At 44.9% G+C, this 17,073-nt stretch overlaps 1 long non-coding RNA gene across 1 annotated transcript; it reads right to left on the bottom strand.

The window, feature by feature from the left end:
- Positions 1-5,310: 5,310 nt before the first annotated feature.
- On the bottom strand, positions 5,311-7,004 carry LOC129698429 (uncharacterized). Its single transcript, XR_008723673.1, has 3 exons — positions 6,818-7,004; positions 6,541-6,708; positions 5,311-6,389 (listed from the first exon to the last, which is right to left on the bottom strand). It is a non-coding gene; the product is annotated as an uncharacterized LOC129698429 (long non-coding RNA).
- Between the last annotated feature and the right edge of the window lie 10,069 nt (positions 7,005-17,073).

The following is a 17,073-nucleotide window of genomic DNA, read 5'->3' as shown; positions in this document are numbered from 1 at the left end:
ATTGCTTCAGTGATATTACGGGGTTTTATCTGCAAGATTAATCACAATATGGCAGAACGTCATTGAGAATTTATTTGACCTCTCACAATTTAACTAATGCAGGAGTGTCAGATGAAATCAAATGAAAGCTCAAAGCACTTCAGGCAACTTATAAAATACTGTGTCTGAGGAAAGGTAATATTTCTTTCCTAAAAAGGCAGTAGCAGAAGTTAAAATTGGTTTATAATTTTAAGTTTATTGGCAAAAGCATTTGAATAAAAATCCCTGCATATGGCATAATTCTGAAATAAAATTGAAAACTGTTGCTGGAAGGCAGTTGACCTGAGATGCATTTTCTTTTACCAGAGGTGCTGCCTGACCTGCTTTTTTTCTAGAATTTTATTTTTCTCTATTCAATTATTTTCTCTGTAAGTCGGAAAACCATGTGAAATAACTACTGATTTTGAACAGCGTTATTATTATATAATGGGCATAATCGCCAGAAGTTAGCATGAAGTCATTGAAAATTCAGGCAGCTAACGCAAGACGTAACAAGGTGTATGGATGAGGTTAGTACTGTTTATATACTCTACGTGGATTTCGATAAGGCTTACAAGCAAGAGACACAAAGTGCTGGGATAACTCAGCGGCTCAGCCAGCGTCCTTGGACAAAATGACGTTTCGAGTCGGATCCCTTCTTTAGACTGATTGTGGTGGTATGCGGCGCTGGGAGGAAAGCCGAAAGAGAGGTGAGTGCAGGACCAAGTCTGGCAAGTGATAGGTGGATGCAGGTGGGGAGGGAGGGGAAGGGGGGTATGGTAGGTAGATGGTTGGACAAATGACCAGAAGGCCAGAGATGAAAAGGACTGAAGAGTTGCAAATTGTGAAGCCAAAGGAAGGAGTGTAGGTGGAAGTGGAAGAGGAGGAAATAAATAAATATTTGCGAGTCCAGTTGGGACACAGGGGAAAGGATGGGGGCTGGTGGGGAGAGGAAGGGAGCCAGGTAGAGAAGGAGGAGAGAGGGGGAGGGGGGGAGGGAGAGGGGGGGGGGGGGGGGGGGGGGGGGAGGGGGGGGGGGGGGGGGTGTGTGGTTGGTTAGTTACCTAAAGTTGTCGAATTCAATGTTTTGTGCCATTGTGTTGTAAGCTAACCAAGCGGAATGGGAGGTGCTGTTCCTCCAGTTTATGTGCGGCCTCACTCTGGCAATGGAAGAGGCCCAGGACAGAAGGGTCAGCACAGAAATGGGAAAATGAATCTTTCCATTCCCGCAGTGACCCTTCTATACTGGGGCCTCCTCCATTGCCAAAGTGAGGCCATACACATATTGGAGGAACAGCACCCCATATTCCACTTGGGCTGCCGACAACCCAATTGTATCAACACTGAATTCATAGTTTATAGATAACTAACACACCCCCCCCCCACACACACTTTCCTTTCCCCTCCCCCCCCTCTTTTGCTTGTGTCCCATCAGGACTCTCACCTATTTCTGCACCACCAGTTTATTAACCCCCCCCCCCCAACCCCCCTCACTTGTATCCACCAATCACTTGCATGCCCTTGTCCTGACTCCCCCTCACCTCCAGATCCCTCAATTAGCCTGAAAAAGGGTCAAAACCCAATATATTGCCTATCCAATATTTATTTATCTCCTCCTCCACTTCCACTTCCACCTACACTCATTCCTTTGGCTTCACAATTTGCAACTCTTCAATCCTTTTCATCTCTGGCCTTCTGGTCATTTGTCCAGCCATCTACCTAGCAACCCCCATTCCCCTCCCTCCTCACCTGCATCCACCTATCACTTGCCAGTTCTCCAGAGATGCTGCCTGACCGCTGAGTCACTCCAGCACTTTGTGTATTTTATTTTGTTTATGACTCATTCTTGTTTAAGAGTGACATAGCAATTCTCTCAATGCTGGTTTACATTAATATAATGAGGTCGCAATCGTTAACATATCTCTATTCACAAAGTATTTTTCCAATCTCTCTTTAGATTCATGTGGGAAGAACTAATGTTGACAGTACTATCTACTTTATGCTATGAGCTAACGCTTTGTCCACTTTCTCAGCCTGATCTTGTGCACTGGAGCCGATTACCCAGACCGTGTGGACAGTTTAGCATTGAAAAGAGGAAGCTGATTATGTTGAATTAGTCTGTAAGGACTACAGTATTTACAGCCTTGTAATTCCCATTCCATGAAGAATTTATGGAGCCATATTCTGCAAGTACTTGCATAGCAGGAGCCCTACAGCAGGGATCCTGACATTGAAGTGCTACGTTACCAAAACTCTTTAGCTTCTAAACTTCAAACACAGGCACCCTATAGCTAGCACCAAACCTGACAATTTAAAAATGATTCTCTCAAGCTTCATAAAAATATCCTGCATTCCGACCCCTAAAATTCCCATAAGGGTTTTGGGGAGGATCTGTACAAAGATAAAAGGCCTGCCTGGTCAATGGATGTTATTCGCGTGGAGTTCCAGAAGGCGTTTGATAAAAGAACTGTTAGTTAAAGTTGAAGCTTGAAGGCTTGCTGGTAATTTAAAGCTTGGGAGGAATTAAATTTAAAATAGAGTCTGGTTTGGTGCAAACATTAGGGGGGCCTGTATTGAAGTTCAAAACGTTAAGAGCTTATTTTTTCAGACTGGCACTTGCAGCTCCCAGCCATGTGGTTTTTGTAGCGTTTAACTGGCTCAGTGGTGAGTTAAGGTGAGGAGGTTGGTTGAATAACAGGCAGCAGAGAGCAAAGGGCCTGTCCCACTTACATGCGATTGCGTGCGTGTGGCACGATAAACCGGAAGTGGAGTTTGCGCGAAGTTCGCGCGCGAGCGATTTACTCATTAAACGGGGGCTGCCTGATGTATTTGATCATCATAGAAACATATAGAAAAGGGGTAGGTTCGGCTGCACCGCCATTCAATATGATCATGGCTGATCATCCAACTCAGTATCCCGTACCTGCCTTCTCTCCATACCCCCTGATCCCCTTAGCCACAAGGGCCACATCTAACTCCCTCTTAAATATAGCCAATGGACTGGCCTCAACTACCCTCTGTGGCAGAGAGTTCCAGAGATTCACCACTCTCTGTGTGAAAAAAGTTCTTCTCATCTCGGTTTTAAAGGATTTCCCCCTTATCCTTAAGCTGTGACCCCTTGTCCTGGACTTCCCCAACATCGGGAACAATCTTCCTGCATCTAGCCTGTCCAATCCCTTAAGAATTTTGTAAGTTTCTATAAGATCCCCTCTCAATCTCCTAAATTCTAGAGGTATAAACCAAGGCTATCAAGACATCCCGGGGAAGACCGTCTCTGCACTCCCTGTGATTTGGAGACCAAAACTGAGCAATCTTTGTCTCACCAAGACCCTGGATGCAGTAGAACCTCCCTGCTCCTATACCAAACTTTGCAATGAAAGCTAACATACCATTCGCTTTCTTTATGCAGCATGCCTACCTTCAATGACTGGTGTACCATGACACCCAGGTCTCGCTGCATCTCCCCCTTTCCCAATCGGCCACCATTTAGATAATAGTCTGCTTTCCCGTTTTTGCCACCAAAATGGAAGAGATGCAGACTGCATTGCTGCAACAGCAAGAGAGACTTCTGTTTGCAGCAGCCCTCATGCTCATAGATCAGCTGGGCAGGAGTTCAACAAGGACGGCTATCAAGAAACCCAGGAAGAGGTCTGTGTGGCCGAGGTCTTTGTTCCGGATGGGACCCACTTTGGGCCAGTATGAGATCATGGTGACGGATCTGCAGCGGAAAGATGAGGCTGCCTTTATAAATTTCACCAGGATCCCGCCTGACCTGTTTCAGGAGCTAAAGACACGAGTTGGTCCTCTTCTGACACCTTCATGAGGAAGCCACTGGAACCAGGCCTGCACCTAGCCATCACCCTCCGCTACCTTGCATCGGGGATTCCTACACGAGCCTCTCGTACAACTTCTGTGTGGCTCACAACACCATTAGCATGGTTGACCGAGTGACCTGTGACGCCATCAACAATGCATATGAAGAAATGATTGACTGCCCTAGTACACCTGACGAGTGGAGGAGAGTGGCGCACGGCTTTCAAACCAGATGGAACTTCCTGCACACATGTGGGGCAGTTGACAGGAAGCATGTGTCCATCCGGTGTCCACCCAGGGGAGGTTCTACGTACTTTAACTACAAGAAGTTCCATTCCATCGTGCTGTTAGCTGTGGTCCATGCAAATTACAACTTACTGTTTGTGGGTGTGGGCACATCTGGCAGTGCCGCAGATGGAGGGATCTGGAGAGAGACCTCCCTTGGGCAAGCACTGGAAGAAGGGAGAGCAGGCCTTCCTGATCCAGTACCTCTGCCGGGAGAAGACAATCCTGACATCCCCTACGCACTGGTTGATGATGATGCCTTCGCACTCAGGCCATGGATGATGAAGCCATACCCTCACAGGCAGATGTCAAGGGAGCGAAGGATCTTTAATTACAGGCTGTCCAGGGCTAGGAGGGTTGCGGAAAATGCTTTTGGTATCCATGCTAACAGATTCAGATTCCTGCTGACTACAATGGAGCAGGAGCCCGAGAATGTGCAGACCATTGTCTACGCGGCATTTGTCCACCACAACCTGATCTGCAGCAGAGGTGCAGCAGCAGCCATGGTGGAGGGTGACACGATGGACAAACAGACAGGAGACGTCACACCAGGTTCATGGAGAGCTGCAAGACAGGCTGCACCGATGGTGGCACTAGGCACATTGCAAGGAAACACCAGCAACAAAAGAGCAAAGGAGCAGAGGGACCATCTCTATGCTTACTACAACACTGAGTGTGGCAGTGTATCCTGGCAGAACAATATGTGGTGAGGATCAGCAGCAAACATCCCACACCACAAACAGAGAACCACCACTGCAGGAACTGATCTAATAAAAGGAGGATCTATGTATGTTAATGGAGGATTTTTGTATGTGAAATTAGTAATAATAATACCTCACACATGGCACTTTCTTTGAAATGCCATAACTTTAAAAGTGGTTAAATGCCTTTGTCTGCTTTATATGACGTCCCATGACACATTTTGCATTTCAATGCAGTTCAATGCCTGTGTGTGTTTTATTTATCTAATAAATAGAGGCTTTTATATGTGAGATGCATTCCATGATTAGACGTGGTTTCCATATGTGAGATCAATGCCATGATTAACAAACTGCTTTTTCCACTACACGAAAAGGTTACAATGAAGTTTAATAATCAAGTTGTGGGTGAGGTTATTTGCGATAAGTACAAAGACCAATGACTTTATAAGAATTAATTTGTTTATTTAGTGCAAGCAAATAAATGACGTAGTGAAAAACAACAGGGAATAAAACTTTAATGTGCAACACAAGTAAACAGAATAGTGAATGTTGGAGAGAGCATCATTCTTTACGGCCCATTTGCACTGGGCAATCCATCAAATAGTCGGAGAGATTCAGGCTGAAGTTGGCGATTGTGTCGGGACCGTCCAATCGCTCCAGGAAATCTGTTGCTCCGAGCCTATCCATGCCGGATGCCGCATGATGTGGCGTTGAGCTGGCTGCCCTGATGTTGGGCGGGCCTGCCATCCATGGGTATGCCTTAGGCCGGGATCCCATCATTGCCTGAGGGCAAAACACATAAGCATATCAATATGTATGGGAGCCAAACAAATGATATAAAACAAATCACAACCTTTCACAAGCTGTGTGTGAGACACAATCTTGAGTCAGGCTCAAGACTCAGAAAGGTTTCACAGTGTACCTGGGGAGCATGTTGTGGTGCCAATATCCCCATTTGTTGGTGCGGCATGAATGGCATGTGCCTCATCGGACTCTGCAACACCAAGGAATTTGTAGTGAGTAATTCATAAAAAGCATTCAAGTCAAATGTTTATAAATTCAATAAACTTTGATTAAAAGATTTTACTGGCTGAATAAATCTGTGCGCCCTTGCCAAGACTAAGCCCTCCAAGGAGTAGCTGTGCCATTGCAACTTGGGGATCTGCAACATCTCCTCCCTCAGTAGCGTTGAGTAGGCGTAGACGATTCTTTCGTGTGGCGTCCATGGCTGTGACAAGACGTTTATTGTCTCGGCAGTGGTCTTAGCCTGTTGCATGATCTGCAACAAAGAGAGTGCAATCCTGGTAAGTATTTTTCGGGAGGCGATGGAGAAACGTGGGCGTAGGGCGGAGTAAATGAGAAATTTGCTGATGGTTCACCCAAAAGCACTTACATCCGCGAACAAACCCGCTGAAGCTGTTGATCAGGCACGTCACCTTCTGCCGCAGTTGTGCAGGCCTGCTTCCGCATGGCGTGCAGCTGTTTGTCCGCAGCGCCAGACCCAGAGGATCCCACTGGGGGATCCGTCTCGCCCTCACTCGAGGTAGCGCACGATGATTTCCCCATGGTAAACTGGAAGAAAGTAAATGTGTATCAGAAATGTGCAAGGCCATCAGGATGTAGCAAGCAAGGTGACCACCAAGTTATCATTGTCAAATATCATTTTTGACTATCACACTTTCCAACAAATTATAATTGTTACATCATTTTATTAAATTATCACCTTCCCGACGCTCCCTCTGCACTCGGATCCACATGAATCCCTATTTCTCCACTATCCACTGCTCTCTGTCAGTCAGTGGCTTACTGACGGAGGCAGACGTGCCAAGACTGTGAGACAGCCTCCCGAACCGTACCCTCTGACTCTTGAGCCATTGACACAGTTGGTCATCTGTGAAAACAAAGAATAAATGAAGATCAGTGTTGAGCAAATTGTAATCTTAATTGGAACTGCAATTGCAACCACAGAAATATAGACAAACTACAAAGTATGTACTTACAAGAGCAGCCAGGGAACTCCTTCGCCTTGCCTTCAAACATTGCGTTGCGGAGATCCGGGCTCCTGAAATTACGATGCTCCTTATCGTAGAGTTCTCGGTGGGCCTGATACCATTCTACCAGGTCTCCCTCTTGTTCCCTGGTAAGGCCTTGTGACCACCCTCTTCTTCTTCTTCATTGCCGGCGCAGCTGAGGGCAACAGTCTCCTGAGATTCTATACAACAGCACATTCAGCTGCTGTGCCATTCTGCAGCAGCAGCTGGGGCAGGAGCTGAAGCAGGAGATGGGGCAGGAGATGGGGCAGCAGATGGGGCCTCCTATGACCTCCTACGACCTCGTGACGACCATGTTGCGAGTATGAGTCAAGGGCAAACTCGGCAGAGGTCGTGAATTAGGTCATGGAAGTGGGACAGGCCCTTTCATCCCCTGTCCTAGTTAGGCAATTTTTTAGGCAACTACAGGTGACTACGCTGTCACCACATGATTGCCCGGGTGTCACCTGTATGGCCTTGAGTAATCTCCTCAGCTGCCCAAAGAGACACAGCGTTTTCATGGTCGCCGATGGATTTTGAAATGTTCAAAACTTTTCGGCAACAGTCGGCAACCGTGGGCTTGTCGTAGCTTGACTTCTCCTGACGTAGGTTGTCGCCAAGATGACATAGGTTGTCGCCGGTGCTGACTTTGGCGAATTCCATTGGCGATTACCTACGTCATCCGGCGACAGGTACCGACGACTGAATGGTCTTACCTTGTCATAGCTTGTCACGGGTGGACGTAGGTATTGTCGTAGGTAGCCGTCATAATGGGTTGCCGGTTGGCGGTAGCTTGCCGTAGCTTGATGTCGACTAGGTGGTAGGTTGTTGTAAACATTTTCGTAGACATTGTCGTAGGGGGGTCCAGTCGCCAGTTTGTCGCCGACCTGCTATGACTAAAACAGTCGCCGGCAGTCGCCAAAATAATCGCCTGTGGGACAAGCCCATTATATAGTTATTCCTTACATGCTGCCTTTAATAATCTTGTTATCCCTAAATTCTTTATAATAAATTTGTTATAATTGGTTACTTCTATCTGAGTTACATACGACTGGGAGGTTTGGTTTGGTTGGATTTACCCAAATATGTTTCACTCTCTGCAGCTGAACCCTCCAACTATTTTGATTGTCTAGATGATAAGGATACAAGGGCCTTCGTCAATCCCTCTTCTGAATAACAACCTGCTTGCTGTGATCCCTTATAGTCTGTTCCTCAAATCTCTTTCCCCATCTTATTGTCCTCACGTGTGTTCCCTCAATGCAGTTGAGTTTTAATAAGACATCGTAAATGGCAGAGCATCAAAACATGATGCCGGTATTTAGCAGGCATCACTGTTGATCTACAATCACACACATCGTTTCAGGTTCAGTTAATTCACTACAGTTACATCACATGACATTCCGTCCCTAACCATCGCAACTGGTCTTTATTTCTATTAACAATATCTATAGAACTGAGAAACAAAGCTTGCAAAGAAAATTCAATAAGCATATTGTTATTTTTAATATGTTCACATTTTTCATTTGAGTTTTATGCAGAACTATGTAGGAGATGAATCCTAAACTTGCAATACTGACAACCCTCAGATGATGTTGGTATTGACACATTCACCTCATTCAATTCGACTCTCTTGAAACTTTTTCAATAATCTCGAGTTTTTGCTCCATAATTTGTATAAAATTCCATTGTGTACATATTTCCTGCTCCTTTTATCATCACTGCCAAGGCCAACATCTGTTCAATTCCTGCATGCCAGCAAATTCACAATCTTCGTAGTTATTCAAAGTTAGTGAAAGTTAGTCCACTTGTTCATCTCCAGATTTTGTTGTGTGGAGCTGAAAGTCTCCATTCTCCACTTACATGCCCAATGCTCTGAATTTACATTATCTGGATCCCCATTAGTTGAGTTTAGTTTAGAGAAACAACACATAAGCAGGCTTTTCAGCCCACCAAGTGTGCACCTACCAGCGATTCCCTGCACATTAACACTATCCTGCACTCACTGGGGACAATTTACACATACACCAAGCCAATTAATCTACAAACCTGTACATCTTTGGAGTGTGGGAGGAAACTGAGAGAACATACAAACTCCGTACAGACTGCCACCGTAGCCGGGATTGAACCGGGGTCTCTGGCACTGCAAGTGCTGTAAGGCAGCTACTCTACTGCTGCAGTAATAATACGTTAATAAGCATATAATAACTGTGTCCCGGGGAGCCGTGCAAGTGGCGGGAGTGGCCTGGGGAGCTGCAAGGGCCCGATCCGCCCGTCGAACAACCATGGCAATGACGATTGATGACCGTCCAATGTTGAGTGACAACTGACGACCGGAGCGTGCCCTGGTAGGCCCGGCTCGCCCCACAGGCCTCCCAGGGGACTACGGTGAAGCTGGGCGGCGAGGCCTGCCTGGGTCGAAGGAATGGCGATGGTAGCCTTGGTGATGGCAGTGGGAGACTCGACGGCAGCTTGAGCCTCAGTGGCGACGGGAGCCTCGGCAATGATGGGACATCGGCGGCAGCGCAAACCTCGGTGGTAGCGGTGGCTTCAACAGCGTCGGGAGCCTCGGTGGTGATGGAACGTGAGGTAGGCGGGGGGATGGGGGGGCGGGGAGGACAATGGGGACCTGGCGTGGGGGGACCGCCATGATGAACAAAGGGGGACCTGGTGTGGGAGAGGGTGGGGGGGGGGCACTCTAGTTTCAGAATCCTCTGCCCAGGGGATTAGCGTGTGTTCGTTTGTTTGTTGTTCGTTCCGGTTTGTTCCGGTAAAAGCGCTGTGCACACGGCAGCCAGACAACAGTCGCTTGCCCTTTTCTTTTTTTTATGCACGTTTAAGCACGTTTAGGTTTTTGTGTACCTTGTGTGTTGTGACTGTTGACAGACCAATTTCCCTCCAGGGATGAATAAAATTTTATTGTATCATATCGTATAAGATGCGTCTTTGGAGTGAGGGAGGAAACCGAAGATCTCAGAGAAAACCCATGCCGTTCATGGGGAGAATGTACAAATTTCATAGTCAGGATTGAACCCGGGTCCCTGGCAATGTTAACTCCACCACTTTGCATTTTGCTGCCACCGTTGTTAATCTTGGAGATGGATGGCTCAGACATGTCGCTTATACACCACAGACAATATACAGAGAACTTTGGGAAGTGTCTTGCGGCCATGAAACTCCACTGCAAACAGTATGAAGGTCCAGAGATCGGTTTTCGAAAAGGTCAAGATTTTTTTAATATTTTGAAAATCCCCAGCCGAAAAAATTAGCCTATTATAATGTGCACAATTAGAATCAATAACAAAATTAAAAAAAAAAGGAAAATCATAGTCAGGATTGAAATTTTTAAAAAGAATTGGCACTGTTAGTGAGCACAGCACCAACAATCAAAGCCTTTTGCTGCCACCGTTCCCTAATCTGGAGATGGGAAGCTCAGAAACCAATGTCGCATATGGACCTTACAGCACGGAAACAGGCCAGACCCTTTGGGTCCGTGCCATAAACATCTCCCCATGAAACACCTGCTCAGACCATAACCCTCCAGAAGGTGGCAGATCCAATCTTTATTTTCAATGTAAAAAGCTGTCCACCACCTTCACTTGGAAGCTCATTTGACAATCCCCACTATTTGGAAAAATAGCCCCCTATGTTATAATAAATCCCACAATTAAAATCCCCTTGTTTAATCAACTACTCTCAAAGGAAAAGCTTTTCCACAAACTCTAACATCCCTCTGATCATTTTAAAGACCTCTAGTCCCCCCACTGTCTGCGCTCCAAAGCACCAGCTATAACTTGTTCAAAGCACTTAGTTGTGAAACCCAGGGCAACATTCTGTAAATCTCCTCTGGGGATATTTTGTTGACTCCTGTCACTCCTGTCCCACTGTTGAACTCCAGACCTGCGGTGGAGGGCAAATGCTGGTGAAATTCAGGAATTAAGATTGGTATTTCCACATTTGTGCTGAAAAAACTCCAACCACACTCTCTCAAAAGACACCTTATGGTTCACTTTTTCAATGGCACGTTATTGCATGAGCTAAAATCTTGGGGGGGACGGGGGGGACTTGTAATCCGGACTTTATCAGACGCTTTCTAAGGGCTGAATCGGCCCGTTCGCAGGGCTTTTCAGCGCCCGGCGCGGCTTAAAATCAAACTGGTGCATCGAGGCCATCGAGGCACCCAATGTTGAAGCCCCCTGCCGGCCGATGAAAGGCCCCATGAACGGGCCGATTCAAGCCCCACGATTCGGGGCGGACAAAGCTGCTGTTGCCCGAGTTCAGAGTTCGGTCACCAACCAGGTCAGCTTCCGATGTTACCATCCGCAGGGTCCATGGCCGAAGCCTTGCATTAACCCCATTCTCCTGCCATCTCCCCATAACCCCTGACACCTTATACAAAAGCATCTCGGATACAGTGCAAGTGTATAGCAGTAGTACACTGAGATGGTATACAGAGTCGCTGAGTACTTACAGCATCTGCATTTTGTAATTTTGTAATTCTACATTCTACCTGCCTGCATGTATTCTCTGATTCAGATATGACCTCTTCACATTTTTTCTCCACTGTGTTACTATATTTCCGCCAAATGCATGCATTTTATATCATAGGACCCCAGGCACAATGTGGATATTTTAATTTAAAATATTATGATAGATTAATTGGTATGTGGTGTTATTAAAGTGTTGCAAATAGCTACATGTTCAAACGTTTTCTTTAAAATATGACTACAGTTGTCGCATAGCCTTAAAATGTTAATTGTATCTGTGCCAAAAATACATTTTAAATCCATATTTGAAACAATCCTTGGCTGAGATATGAATTCATCATGTTTGCTTTACTTGTCAAGAAAAAATGCATCCTTGACTTTGTCAAGAGGCCTATGGCATTTGTAAAGGGTTGTATTATATCTTGACATTTATTCGATTTGGTCTTTAAAGACTTATGCAACCTTTGCTGTTTCTTTGAACATTTGTTGTTGACAGTTTTAAGGTCGTTAACAAGATCGGGCTTGTTACATTTCCTTTCATAATGAAAGCTGTTTCTTGCTTCTGTGAAACCAACGATATTTGGGGGGATAATTCTAAGTGTTTTGCTTTAGGATTATTAGAAAAATGTTGACATTTACAGACAGGGTTGGCGGATAACATAATACTCTGAAACTTGATATTAGATTTCTGCTGAAGCAAGTGAACAAGAAACAACGTCACAGGTGAGTTATATAATTTGTGTTGTTTGTTAATGAGAACTATTCTTGAATAGTTATTTTCAAGGCACTATTTCTGAACAATTGCTGTGAAAATGAAAATGAAAATTACAGATTCGGAGACAAAATTTTATGAAGTAAATACACATTGTCAGTTTTGCCGTATCTTTTGCATATGGCAACAAAGACATGGGTTGAAGCTATTTGATAATATTCGTGTCAGCTAATTGGATTGTCACAGTCTCTTCATGATTATAGTGTACAGCTTCAGATAGAAGTCTGTGATATGGTTCACTGAATGCACCACACAACAAATACTGCAAGGAGAGTCTGTGGATGTTCTATATACTTTCTATGTCCCATGTGGATGTAGATAAAGTGGTCCAATATTTATACTTTAGGGGGAAACCTGTAGTCTTAATGGTTGGACTTCTGATCAATTATTTTGTTAGGCTTGATGTGTTGACTAGATTTCATGCCATCAACTCAAAATATCTGAGCTGCTTGAACACAAGTTCGAGTGATAGGCTTCAGAGAGTCTCCTTGACATAAATCTCTTCCTTGCTAGGTGGCTGCTGTTTTCAAACAACAGAAATTCAGGAATTATTTTCATCTAATCTTGACGAATAAACCGTATCCATCCTACAAGGGGAAAATTTGACAACATTATTACCACAGAAGAGGATAACAGTGCAACATTGAAGATTGTGCAGGAAGGAACTACAGATGTTGGTTTACACTGAAGATAGATACAAAATGCTGCCGCAACTCAGCAGGTCAGGCAGCATCTCTGGAGTAAAGGGATAGGTGACGTTTAGGGTTGAGACCGTTCTTCAGACTGAAGAAAGGTCTCGACCCAAAACGTCACCTATTCCTTTACTCCAGAGATGCTGCCTGACCCGTTGAGTTACTCTAGCATTTTGTGTCTATCACCACTGACTATTGTTTGGTGACACTTGTCTAGCCACTAATTTGGATGCTAAATGGGAGCACAATACTCTGCTGCAAAGGGAACTAGCTGCTGGGTCAATCAATAGAGGGAAAGAAGAGATCTTCCTGAGAAAGTTTCGGCAATCTTCTTTTTAATGGGCCAGAACATAGATACATAGAAACATAGAAAATAGGTGCAAGAGGAGGTCATTCGGCCTTTCGAGCCAGCACCGCCATTCATCGTGATCATGGCTGATCATCCACAATCAGTAACCCATGCCTGCCTTCTCCCCATATCCCTTGACCCCACAAGCCCCAAGAGCTCTAACTATTTTTAATTCATCTAATGAATTGGCCTCCACTGCCCTCTGTGGCAGAGAATTCCACAAATTCACAACTCCCTGGGTGAAAATGTTTTTTTCTCATCTCAGTTTTAAATGGCCTCCCCTTTAGAAACATAGAAATTAGGTGCAGGAGTAGGCCATTCGGCCCTTCGAGCCTGCACCGCCATTCAATATGGTCATGGCTGATCATCCAACTCAGTATACCGTACCTGCCTTCTCTCCATACCCTCTGATCCCCTTTGCCACAAGAGCCACATCTAACTCCCTCTTAAATATAGCCAATGAACTGGCCTCAACTACCCTCTGTGGCAGAGAGTTCCAGAGATTCACCACTCTCTGTGTGAAAAATGTTCTCCTCATCTCGGTTTTAAAGGATTTCCCCCTTATCCTTAAGTTGTGACACCTTGCCTGGACTTCCCCAACAATCGGGAACAATCTTCCTGCATCTAGCCTGTCCAACCCCTTAAGAATTTTGTAAGTTTCTATAAGATCCCCTCTCAATCTCCTAAATTCTAGAGAGTATAAACCAAGTCTATCCAGTCTTTCTTCATAAGACAATCCTGACATCCCAGGAATCAGTCTGGTGAACCTTCTCTGCACTCCCTCTATGGCAATAATGTCCTTCCTCAGATTTGGAGACCAAAACTGTACGCAATACTCCAGGTGTGGTCTCACCAAGGCCCTGTACAACTGCAGTAGAACCTCCCTGCTCCTTTACTCAAATCCTTTTGATATGAAAGCCAACATACCATTCGCTTTCTTTACTGCCTGCTGCACCTGCATGCCTACCTTCAATGACTGGTGTACCATGACACCCAGGTCTCGCTGCATCTCCCCCTTTCCCAATCGGCCACCATTTAGATAATAGTCTACTTTCCCGTTTTTGCCACCAAAATGGATAACCTCACATTTATCCACATTATACTGCATCTGCCAAACATTTGCCCACTCACCCAGCCTATCCAAGTCATCTTGCAGTCTCCTAGCATCCTCCTCACAGCTAACACTGCCCCCCAGCTTAGTGTCATCCGCAAACTTGGAGATATTGCCTTCAATTCCCTCATCCAGATCATTAATATATATTGTAAATAGCTGGGATCCCAGCACTGAGCCTTGCGGTACCCCACTAGTCACTGCCTGCCATTGTGAAAAGGACCCGTTTACTCCTACTCTTTGTTTCCTGTTTGCCAGCCAGTTCTCTATCCACATCAATACTGAACCCCCAATGCCGTGTGCTTTAATTTTGTATACTAATCTCTTATGTGGGACCTTGGCGAAAGCCTTCTGGAAGTCCAGATATACCACATCCACTGGTTCTCCCCTATCCACGCTACTAGTTACATCCTTTATTCTTAGACTGTGGCCCCTGGTTCTAGACTCTCCCAACTGGGAACATTTTCCTGCATCTAGCTTGTCCAGTCCTTTTATAATTTTATATGTTTCTATAAGATCCCCCTCATCCTTCTAAATTTGTGTGATTACAAGCCCAGTTTTTCCAATCTTTCCTCATATGACAGTCCCGCCATCCCGGGGATTAACCTCATGAACCTACGCTGCACTCCCTCAATAGCAAGGATGTCCTTCCTCAAATTAGGAGACCAAAACTGCACACATTACTCCAGATGTGGTCCAGGGCCCTGTACAACTGCAGAAGGACCTCTTTACCCCTCTACCCAAATCCTCTCGTTATGAAGGCCAACATGCCATTAGCTTTCTTCACTGCCTGTTGTATCTGCATGTTTAGTCTCAGTGATTGATGTACAAGGACACCCAGGTTTTGTTGCACTTCCCTTTTTCCTAATCTGACAACATTGAGATAATAATCTGCCTCCTTGTTCTTGCCACCAAAGTGGATAACCTTCAATTTATCAACATTATACTGCATCTGCCCACTCACTCAACCTGTCCAAGTCACCCTGCAACCTCCTGGCATGCTCTTCGCTGTTCACACTGCCACCCAGCTTTGTGTCATCTGCAAATTTGCTAGTGTTATTTTTATTTCCATTATCCAAATCATGAATATATACAGGTATTGTAAATAGTTGTGGCCCAGCACCGAGCCTTGCGGCAATCCACTTGCCACTGCCTGCCATTCTGACAGGGACCCATTTATTCCTACTCTTTGTTTCCTGTCTGCCAACCAATTCTCTATCCATGTCAATACTCTACCCCCAATACCATGTGCTCCAATTTTGCCAACTAATCTCCTGTAGGACCATATCAAAGGCTTTCTGAAAGTCCAGATACCCCATATCCACTGGCACTACTTCATCCATTTTACTTGTCACATCCTCAAAAAATGACAGAAGATTAGTCAAACAGGATTTCCCCGTCATAAATCCATGCTGACTTGGACCAATCCTTTCACTGCTATCCAAATGCGCCATTATTACTTCTTTAATAATTGAAACCTAATGGTTTTTCATAGCAGTACCATCGCCAACATCCTGGACTCACCATTGGCCAGACAATTAGTTGCACCAGCTACATAGATAGCATGGCTTTAAGCTGGTCATCCTGATGATGCCCCCAGGTCTTTCCATCATTCATAAGGTACACACCAGTAATATGATGGAATACATTCCACTCATAAGGTTTAATCAGAGGATTATATCTGAGGAAAGACATTCTTGACATTCTTGCCACAGAGAAGGTTCACCAGACTGATTCCTGGGATGTCAGGACTTTCATATGAAGAAAGACTGGATAGACTCGGTTTGTACTCGCTATAATTTAGAAGATTGAATGGGGATCTTATAGAAACTTACAAAATTCTTAATGGGTTGGACAGGCTAGATGCAGGAAGATTGCTCCCGATGTTGGGGAAGTCCAGAACAAGGGGTCACAGTTTAAGGGTAAGGGGGAAATCTTTTAGGACCGAGATGAGGAAAACATTTTTCACACAGAGAGTGGTAAATCTCTGGAATTCACTGCCACAGAAGGTAATTGAGGCCAGTTCATTGGCTATATTTAAGAGGAAGTTAGATGTAGCCCTTGTGGCTAAAGGGATCAGGGGGTATGGAGAGAAGGCAGGTACAGGATACTGAGTTGGATGATCAGCCATGATCATATCGAATGGCGGTGCAGTCTCGAAGGGCCGAATGGCCTACTCCTGCACCTATTTTCTATGTTTCTATGTTTCTAATAGAGATATGGATAAGGATAAAACTATTGATAAAGTCCTTGGGTAACAGTGTTAAACTGGGGGATAGTTAACAACAACAATATTAGTCAGGAATCTGGGGGCTGTGGATTGGGAGAGGCTGACATAGGAGGGTATTTTGAAGGCCAACTGATTAGAATTCAGGACTGGCATATATCTAGAATGATTCAGATTCAGATTCAATTTTAATTGTCATTGTCAGTGTACAGTACAGAGACAACGAAATGCATTGACGAATTAACGAATGATGAATGATAACGATGGCAATATTTGTGAACCTTGCATTACAAGATATTTAAGCTTCGGAAAAGGAAGCATATTTAATGTATGGTAAGCTACAAGCAGTTTAGGGCAATACAAGTGGATAGAGCAGTAAGGAGGGCATATGGCATGCCTTCATCAATTGGGGCATCAAATATAAAAGTGGGAAAGTCATGTTGCAGCTGTATAAATGTTTATGAAAGGAACATTTGGAGTATTGGAAATATCCGTATGCAGTTCTAGTCACCGCACAACAGGACGGATGTGAAAGGTTTGGACGAGGTAAAGAAGGGATCGCCAGGATGTTGACTGTATTGGAGTATATTA

The sequence above is a fragment of the Leucoraja erinacea genome, chromosome 1, assembly GCF_028641065.1.
Source record: "Leucoraja erinacea ecotype New England chromosome 1, Leri_hhj_1, whole genome shotgun sequence".
Classification (NCBI taxonomy): domain Eukaryota; kingdom Metazoa; phylum Chordata; class Chondrichthyes; order Rajiformes; family Rajidae; genus Leucoraja; species Leucoraja erinaceus.
The sequence above is the reverse complement of the archived record's forward strand: the minus strand, read 5'-3'. Positions and strand labels throughout refer to the sequence as shown.